Below are 10983 nucleotides of genomic sequence, written 5' to 3' on the forward strand. Positions count from 1 at the left end.
ACAAAATGCTAATTGAGCAAGTATGTATGCAATGCACTAGTTTTCGTGAGGGGGCTATACGAAATATTTTTTTATGTATTGTATGTATGGTCTTTTCAAAAATAAAATGTCCATCTGAAACATAGGTGGACCGTTTACAAACACTTGTTAGGGGAGGCCTGATGCAAAATGGGGGCCCTGCAAAGTTTTGACCCTCCTAAGGGGGGCCCTGAAAAAATTGAACACAAATATTCCCGGGAAAATTGAGTTTATATGCTTTTCTATGGGGTGGCCCATAATTTTCATGTAAAAAAAAAGGGTGACTCTGAAATTTGTGAGATCTGAAATGTGGGGGGGGGGATTATTGTGAACGGTCCCTAACACTATTATAAATATATCTAGGCCTACGTATCTTGTTCAAGAGATAAAAATGCATTCAATAATAATAATAAATAATAAATTAGATTTATATAGCGCTCCAAACAAAAGTCACTGAGCGCTTTACACATCTAGAAACTAAATCTGAGCTGCATGCATCTTCAGTAGCTAGAAAAACAGACAGTTTCCATGGAAACGCCCATTTACACAAGAGATGAAGATCAATGAAGTGATTATGGCTAGCCTATAATAAACTCAGATAAAAATACTAAAAATGACTTATGTAGTAGAAAGGGATGAAGGTCCGGGTCTCCGATAGTAAAATAGAGATAGAAAAATCATGATTATAGTCCCGTTGCGACATGCATCATAACATTTGTCTAGTTTCGCAGTAAAATTAACAAAAAAATGTGTGTAAATGGCCGTTTCCATGGAAACTGTCTGTTTTTCTAGCTACTGAAGATGCATGCAGCTCAGATTTAGTTTCTAGATGTGTAAAGCGCTCAGTGACTATCACGTATTAAACATTTTTAAAAACAAGTCACTGCTTGGAATTTTAAAAACAAATATCATTTACTTTCCTAACACGCGTTGTATGAATTATTTTCTAGGACCAAAGTGCTATCTTCAGTAGGTGGATTTATTATAACAAAAAGTTTCGTGACATTTCTCAAATTGTTTGTATTTAATAGACACCCCTCGCCGTAAATAAATACTATTTTGAGTAGATATCGAAAAACAAATAAACCTCAAAATATACACAAACATACCTTCTGAACACCTCTGCTGCAGCTAAATGCATGCATTATTTTCTGTATTATTTTATTAGGTTTTACTAGGTCCCAAGTGCTATCTTCAGTAGATGGACCTATAACAAAACAGTTTCAACATTTCTTATATCTTTGTATTTTAGAGACACTCCTCGCCGTAATAAATACAAAATAAATAAATTTTGAGTAGATAGCGAAAAACAAACAAACATCAAAATATACTCTCCCAACAGGTGTTCTACTAAATGTATGAATTAGTTTCCTTTCTATTTTATTAGACCCGCAATGCTATCTTCAGTAGATAGCGAAATTCATCGAAACATCAACGTATGCCAAAAAAACCTTTCCGAACACCATCTGGGCACGCGTTCAGAGAAAATGATGCAGGCCGTAAGTGGGCTATACGCGGGTTCACAGAAGAGGCTGTATGTCGCAACTGCATGGCCTATAATGATTGGCCGATCGTGCCGTAAATGCTATCTTGAGTAGATAACAAATAAACATGAACCATGAAATATACACCAAAAGACCTTTCTAACACTTCTGCTGCTAAATGCATAAATTATTTTCTGTATTATTTTATTAGGCCCGCAATGCTATCTTCAGTAGATAGCAAAAATAATCGAAACATCAACGTATGGCAAAACACTTTAGTATAACTCGTATGGTCGTGGTATGGTCGTGCGTTCAGAGAAAAAGATGCGGCCGTAAGTGCAGCTAAATGCATGTGCATCATTTTCTTTTCTATTTTATTAGGTCCCAAGTGTTTTCTTCACTTTCTGCAGTAGATGGGCCTATAGCAAAAAAAAAAGTTTCAACATTATTTTCTTAAATTGTTTGTATACACTCCTCGCCGTAAATAAATACTATTTTGAGTAGATAGCGAAAAATAAACAAACCTCAAAACATACTTTCCTAACACGCGTTCTACTAAATGTATGAATTATTTTCTTTCTATTTTATTAGGCCCGCAATGCTATCTTCAGTAGAAAATCATCGAAACATCAACGTATGCCAAAACACGCGTAAATAACTATAACATAAAAGTTTCAACTTTTCTCAATATTTTGTATTTTATAAATATTAAATATTATATATCTTGAGTAGATGGCGAAAAACAAACAAATATCAAAATACACTTTCTTAACACGCGTTCTGCTAAATGTATGAATTATTTTCTGTATTATTTTATTAGGCTCGCAATGCTATAGCTATTAGATCACATAAAAGTTTCAACTTTTCTCAATTTTTCTTAACACGCGTTCTGCTAACTGTATGAATTATTTTCTTTATCATTTTATTAGGCCCGCATGCTATCTTTGGAAGATGGTGAAAACCATGAAACATCAACGTATGCCAAACCACTTTCCGAATTCTGTTATCTTCTCGGCATTGAATAAAGCCATTTGTATACCTGGGTGGTAAGAAGCCTTGTCTAAGGGCACAACACGTTGACGCAGCAGGGATTCGAACCCACAACCTTGAGTTATCTCTGCGCCACCCCAAGGAGATTTATGTAACCATAGGCCTATAGGCCTACTTATTATACGTCACCTTTCTTTACAGTATCTGGCCATCTCATTAAGGGACATTATCAGTGATCCTGGCAAAAACAAAGAAGTATTTGAAATTGGTACGAATAGCTTAAAAGTGAAGGATTCGGTCCATAAAATTCTCATATAAGGTATATTTTATGTGATAATGTGCAAAGTTGAAGCAAAGGAAGAAAACAGAAGTTCTGATAATGAAGCTCAATTCAATTGCGTGTAGCTGTAATAATGTAAGTGTCCATATTTCGACGAACAAAAACCTGTTTTACAGATTAAAAAAAAACCCATTTCATGTAAAAAAAAATGTAAAATTAGCCATTTTTAGAAAATATTTGCAAAAAAGTATCAATTTTTTTTTCTTCAGATTTTGGTGAAATTTTAGGATAATTTTAGCCTCCAGAAAAAACAAACAAACAAAAGCAACAAAGTCAGACCGACCCTATTTGAACGGTCCGTCCGCCCATATAACAGGTTTTTTCCTCACCTAAGGACAAATTCTTCCAACATTAAAAAAAACTTTTACTAGTTTGCTTTTGGTTGTATCTCTTACTCTTGGAAAAAAAAAGTTCCAAAAGTGTCTTCCTTGGAGAACCATCAAAACATTCTGAAAATACAATAAACCTTTTTATAATTTGTTCTACTGTCTCTTTAGAGTGACCAGAGAACCGAAAATGGTTCGTCAAGAGTGACCAAAGATCCTTTTATGGTTTCTTTTTAAGAACTATCACAGGTTCTCATGATAGGGCAAATAGAAAGCCCATTTGGAACCCTTTTCCTAAGAGTGCAGTTTGCAGGCCCATACCTTTTTACAAAAATGCAAAAAATATGAATTTTGATGATTTTCTCTTAAGGTGGCTGTCACTTCCACACATACACACATAATGAAACACAATGACAGTAAATTATTATCACAATGTTTATTTTGGACAATATCCATCACATATTATTCAAATACACCATGAAACATAGTACATGGAAACATTTATTAGATTGGTAGAACATAAGTATTTTTCATCACATAAGGTAAAAAACAAGTTTGTTTCACAAACCTACACATATGTAGCTATGTGAAACTAGTTTTAGTCCTTTTTGTTTTAAGAGACAAAATAGTCATTAAGCAGCCAAAAATATACAAATGAAAAATACATCACATATAGCACATAGCTTTTTATATTAGAAATACAAAAGAATATCACATTGCTATTGTTGCCTAATGTGCTACAAACCTGGTCTTTTGCCTAATTAAAATAGGTGAATATTTTAGTACAGGAGCAGCAACCTCAAAAAAATGACTTCGTTCATCCCCCACTACATACAAGGTTTGACACCATAGGTAGTAAGTATGGACCCTCTAGATCACTGCTAGGTTGGTAGTGGACTCAAATTGTGGTATCACTTTTTTTTTTACAGGTCATTTTATGTATGGACGTATAATCGCATAAAATCACCAAAAATAGGACAAAATTAAGGGGTAGGGGAGATATAAATTCCCATAACTCAACTTTTACTCGTGATTTTGAATTCATTTTGGTATCAATATGTAGCTAAATGATTTTCCTAACTTTCTAGTATTATTTTTAAACAAAAACAGGTTTCATTTGAGCATATTTGGAAGTATATAGTCCATAAATGAGTGGTAATCTGATTTTTTAAACCATATGTGTAAAGTTTGACATTGGCCTCAAATCTCACAACTATACCACTTTTTATTTTCAAAATTGATTCAGTTTCCATTTTTAATTTTTTAATCTAAATTTTAATGTTTAATTTTGTTTTTAATGTTAAGCATATCAAGGGAAACATTATTGTAACAGTTCCAATCATTATAATATGTATGAGTTCGTTGGGGTGTCTGTGGGACGAGGTGTGTGTGGGGGGTGCTGGGTGTACATAGGGTATGTGTGGGGGTGAGGGGATGAATGTGTGTGTTCATGTCTTAATATGTCACTTCACTGCACCAACTTCCATTTACAAAATCCGTTAAGTTTCCATTTATGTGAATATTTATGTGTAGATGTGAGTAACCACTGGGAAAAAGAAAAAAATGTTAAAAAAAAAAAAAAAAAAAAACTGATGTTGATTTCCCTCGTATATCAGCATAACATAGAAAAATATTAAGGGTAGGGGAAAATAAATCATCAGAACTAAATATTTTACTCATGATATTGACTTCATCTTGGTATTAATTCTATTCAATTCAATTTAATATGTATATCTAATTGATTGTTCTAACTTTTTTGTATTATTTTAAAGCAAAGCGACCATTAGTTGTCAGGATAAAATACAGAAACTGTGAGAAAAGGGTACGTTTTCTATGTCTAACAGCGTAAATATGACAATATTAAGGGGTAGGGGAAATATAAACTGCCATAACTCAACTTTTACTAATGAAAATGAATTCATCTTGGTATCAAAATGTATCTAAATGATTGTTCTAACTTTCTAGTATCATTTTAAAGCAAAGCAACCATTAGTTGTCAGACAGATATACAGAAACTGTGAGGAAAAGGTAACTTTTCTATGTCTAACAGCGTGAAGATGACAATATTACGGGGTAGGGGAAATGTAAACTGTCATAACTCAACTTTTACTCATGAAAATTAATTCATCTTGGTATCAAAATATATCCAAGTGATTGGTCTAGCTTTCTAGTAATATTTTAAAGCAAAGCGACCATTATTTGTCAGGCAGTATATACAGAAACTGTGAGGAAAATGTAATTTTTCTATGTCTAACAGCGTAAAATGACAATATTAAGGGGTAGGGGAAATATATAACTGCCATAACTTAACTTTTACTCATGAAAATAAATTCATCTTGGTATCAAAATGTATCTAAGTGATTGTTCTAACTTTCTAGTATTATTTTAAAGCAAAGCGACCATTATTTGTCAGGTAGATACACAGTATTTGTGAGGAAAAGGTAACTATTCTATGTCTAACAGCATAAATAAATATGACAATATTAAGGGGTAGGGGAAATATAAACTGCCACAACTCAACTTTTACTCTTGAAAATGAATTCATCTTGGTATCAAAATGTATTTAAGTGATTGTTCTAACTTTCTAGTATTATTTCCAAGCAAAGCGATCATTAGTTGTCAGGTAGATACACAGTAACTGTGAGGAAAGGGTAAATATTCTATGTCTAACAGCGTAAATATGACACTATTATGGGGTAGGGGAAATGTAAACTGCCATAACTCAACTTTTACTCATGAAAATTAATTCATCTTGGTATCAAAATATATCCAAGTGATTGGTCTAGCTTTCTAGTATTATATTAAAGCAAAGCGACCATTATTTGTCAGGCAGTATATACAGAAACTGTGAGGAAAAGGTAATTTTTCTATGTCTAACAGCGTAAAATGACAATATTAAGGGGTAGGGGAAATATATAACTGCCATAACTCAACTTTTACTCATGAAAATGAATTCATCTTGGTATCAAAATGTATCTGATTGGCTGTTCTAACTTTCTATAAACAAAGCGATCATTAGTTGTCAGGTAGATACACAGAAACTGTCAGAAGAAGTCATTTTCTATATCTAGCAGCGTAATAGACCGTTCACAAACACTTGTAAGGGGAGGGCCTGATGCAAAAAAAATTTCATCATAAAATATTCTTTCGAGCCCCCTTCCTTTACAGACCTCAAAATTGTAGGGCCCCTTTTGACATGAAAATTATGGGTCAACCCCATAGAAAATCATATAAACTAAATTTTTCCAGGAAAATTTTTGATCATTTTTCAGGCCCCCCCCTTAGGAGGGTCAAAATTTTCAGACCCCCCCCTTACAAGTGTTTGTGAACGGTTCCTAAATATGACAATATCAAGGTAGGGGAAATATAAACTCCCATAACTCAACTTTTACTCTTGATAATGAATTCATCGAACGTCCTGGTATCATTAGTTGTTATGTAGATACAAAGGAAATGTGAGAAAAAACTTCCATGTGTAACAGTGTCAAATATGATAATATTAAGGGTAGGGGAAATATTACCATAACTCAACTTTGGCTGCATTAACTGTGAAGGGGAACACAGGAATACAAATCGTTGCACCAAAATTTGAATGTAGTATACGATTGAGGTTTCTTACGTTAATTGGTGCAATTGGACCATTTTAAAATTTTGACCTTTATTTATGATATTGATATATTCGACGTTATAACCCCTGAACTAAGCTTCAGAGAACTATGACAATTGTCTTTTTTAAAATTCTTAGCGATGAGAGGAACAATTTGAGATTACAACATTACAACATGATAGGATAATTTTTTAGTATTGGCCCCATTATGACCTTCAACCCCTCGTGGGAAACTTAATTGCTTTTAAAATAATGCCAGAAAATGAGAACAATCAAATAGCTACATATTGATGCCAAAATGGAATTCATTTTCGTCAGTGAAACTTGTGTTTTGGTGATTTGTATGTCCCTTACCCTTAATATTGTCATATTTTACGCTGTTAGACATTGAATATTAACATTTTCAAACATTTTATGTCTATCTACCGGACAACTAATGGCTTAATTGCTTTTAAAATAATACTAGTAGGTTAGGACTATCAAATAGCTACATATTGATACCAAAATGAATTCATTTTCATCAGTAAAACTTGAGTTTGGGTGATTTGTATGTCCCTTACCCTTAATATTGTCATATTTTACGCTGTTAGACATTGAATATTAACATTTTCATACATTTTATGTCTATCTACCGGACAACTAATGGCTTAATTGCTTTTAAAATAATACTAGAAGGTTAGAACTATCAAATAGCTACATATTGATACCAAAATGAATTCATATTCATCAGTAAAACTTGAGTTTTGGATTTGTATGTCCCTTACCCTTAATAATTGTCATATTTTACGCTGTTAGACATTGAATATTAACATTTTCATGCATTTTATGTCTATCTACCGGACAACTAATGGCTTAATTGCTTTTAAAATAATACTAGTAGGTTAGGACTATCAAATAGCTACATATTGATACCAAAATGAATTCATTTTCATCAGTAAAACTTGAGTTTGGGTGATTTGTATGTCCCTTACCCTTAATATTGTCATATTTTACGCTGTTAGACATTGAATATTAACATTTTCATACATTTTATGTCTATCTACCGGACAACTAATGGCTTAATTGCTTTTAAAATAATACTAGAAAGTTAGAACTATCAAATAGCTACATATTGATACCAAAATGAATTCATTTTCATCAGTAAAACTTGAGTTTGGGTGATTTGTATGTCCCTTACCCCTTAATATTGTCATATTTTACGCTGTTAGACATTGAATATTAACATTTTCATACATTTTATGTCTATATCTACCGGACAACTAATAGCTTAATTGCTTTTAAAATAATACTAGAAGGTTAGAACTATCAAATAGCTACATATTGATACCAAAATGAATTCATTTTCATCAGTAAAACTTGAGTTTTGGTGATTTGTATGTCCCTACCCCTTAATATTGTCATATTTTACGCTGTTAGACATTGAATATTAACATTTTTCTCATATTGTATGTATAACTACCTGATAACTAATGGTTTAATTGTTTTTAAAATAATGCCAGAAAATGAGAACAATCAAATAGCTACATATTGATACCAAAATGGAATTCATTTTCGTCAGTGAAACCTGTGTTTTGGTGATTTGTATGTCCCTTACCCTTACACTGTAAAAATAACAGTGAAATTTACAGTAAAATACTGTAAAAAAAAGGTTAATTATTTACAGTATTTGGCTGTAATTGATAAAAACAGGCAAATACTGTATTTTTTAGTTTAAATTATCTAGGCCTATCAAAGCTGAAATTAAAATTGGAGTTATAATTCAACGTTTAAGCAATATCAATATCATTACTACACTGTAAGAATGGTCACTTATACGATTAAGTACTAAATATCACGTGACTAAATTTTACAGTAAAAGTGTGTGCAGCCAATCTGCCAACCAAACCCTGTAAAATTTACAGTATCCTGTAAAAAAGATGAATTTTACAGGTTTCAACTGTATTTTCTTGACAGGAAACTGTAAATTTTACAGTTAAGCGATGTAAAAAACTGTTCTATGGGAAGGGTGGACTTTTGAAGTCAGTCAGCATTTTTTATCCTAAACACATTCTCAAGCTCTAAAATAACTCGCCAAATATACCTATTTTACAGCATTTTGAGTGTGTTCATTTTTACAGGATACTGTTAGACATTGAATATTAACATGTTCGTACATTTTATGTCTATCTACCTCACAACTAATGGTTTAATTGCTTTTAAATAATACTAGAAAGTTAGATCTAACAATTAACTACATATTGTTACCAAAATGAATTCATTTTCATCAGTAAAACCTGAGCTTTGGTGATTTGAATGTCCCCTACACCTTAATATTGTCATATTTTACGGTACTACACATGAAAAATTGACATTTTTTTAACATTTTATGTCTTTCCAGCTAACAATTAATGGTTATTTTGCTTTAAAAGATTACAACAACCAAATAGCTATATATTAATGCCAAAATGAATGAATAATAATGAATAAATGTCGAAAGTTACGTTGGTTTGTACGCCCCTAACCTTTAATATTGTCAAATTTTACGCTGTTATACATTGGAAAATTAACATTTTTATCATATTTTATGTCTATCTTATGGTTTTTCTGTTAAAAATAACACTGGAAAGTTAGAACAATCAATTAGCTACATGTTGATACCAAAATGAATTCATTATTATGAGTAAAGGTTGAGTTATGGTGGTTTTTATTTCCCCTACCCCTTAATAATGCCATATTTGACATGTTTATACATAGAAAAGTAACCTTTTCTCACATTTTATGGCTATCTACCTGACAATTAATGTTTGCTTTGCTTTAAAATAATACTAACACGTTTGAACAATCAATTAGCTACATATTAATTCTAAAATGAATTCATTATCATGAGTTGAAGTTGAGTTATGATGGTTTATATTTCCCGTAACCCTTAATATTGTTACACACGCTGCTACATGTGGAAAAGTAACTATTTTTTACATTTTCAGTCTATTTTCCTGACAAACAGCGGTTGATCTCACCCACACATATAAATATTCAAAATATTACATGAATGGCAACTTAACAAACAAATTTTGTTAATAGAAGTAATATAGTTCAGCCGGGTGACATATTAAGACACGTAAAACTCCCCAACCCTGAACCCTATACACACCCCGCACCCACCCCACATACCCACACCCCCCTACCCCAAACCCACACAACACAAACCAACATGCAAGCAAACATGCACATACATAAATATTTGAACCAGAACATCAAAGTTTGCCTAGATATGCTTGATATTAAAAACAAAATTAAAAATGGAAACTTAATCAATTTTGAAAATAGAAATTGGCACAATAGTAAAATTTGAAGCCAATGTCACAAAAACACCCAACCTACGCATTGTTGTGAAAATCTGATTTTTCACTAGTGTATGGATTGGCCACTTCAAATCATGATCAAATGAAACCTAGGTTTGCTTTCAAATAATACTAGGCAGTTAGAACAATCAATTAGCTACATATTCATACCAAAATAAATTCATTATTATGAGTAAAAGTTGAGTTCTTGGAGTTAATATTTCCCCTACCCCTTAATTTTGTCATATTTTTGGTGAATTTATGCGATTATACGTCCATACATAAAATGAAAAAAAAAAAAAAAGTGATACCACAATTTGAGTCCACTACCTACCTAGCAGTGATCTAGAGGGTCCATACTAACTACCTATGGTGTCAAACCTTGTATGTAGTGGGGGATGAACCAAGTCCTTATTTAGGCCCCCTGTGGGATCTTGCTCCTGGACTATTTGGGCATGTTTGTTGACAACATTTCTTATACATTCACAATTAGCCCAATTCAATATACCTCATACAAATCAGGAAAGCCAAAGTTACCCAATGACATATCAGCGATGCTAACATATTTACTGTGCACTTCTGTGAAAGTGTTTGTGATTTTAGACAATGTCTTAGCATCACAAACACTACCACAATAGTAGTTTATAGGAGGCAGCTGAAGTGGTTTGGGCATTTTGTCAGGATGCCATGACACAGACTACCATACCAAGCCTATGTGCACAACTTCAATAGACGCTGGTAGCCAGAACATCCTCCAACAAAATGGAAGGACCACTGGACCAGATCCCAAAGGACACAGGCATGGATCTCCAACAGGCCAAGTGCCATGCACAGGGCACACAAGACTGTAGGATTAATTACCCTGCAAAGAGTAAGGGTCAACCCTTCTTAGGCACCT

This window comes from Amphiura filiformis, chromosome 4 (assembly GCF_039555335.1).
Source record: "Amphiura filiformis chromosome 4, Afil_fr2py, whole genome shotgun sequence".
Classification (NCBI taxonomy): Eukaryota; Metazoa; Echinodermata; class Ophiuroidea; order Amphilepidida; family Amphiuridae; genus Amphiura; species Amphiura filiformis.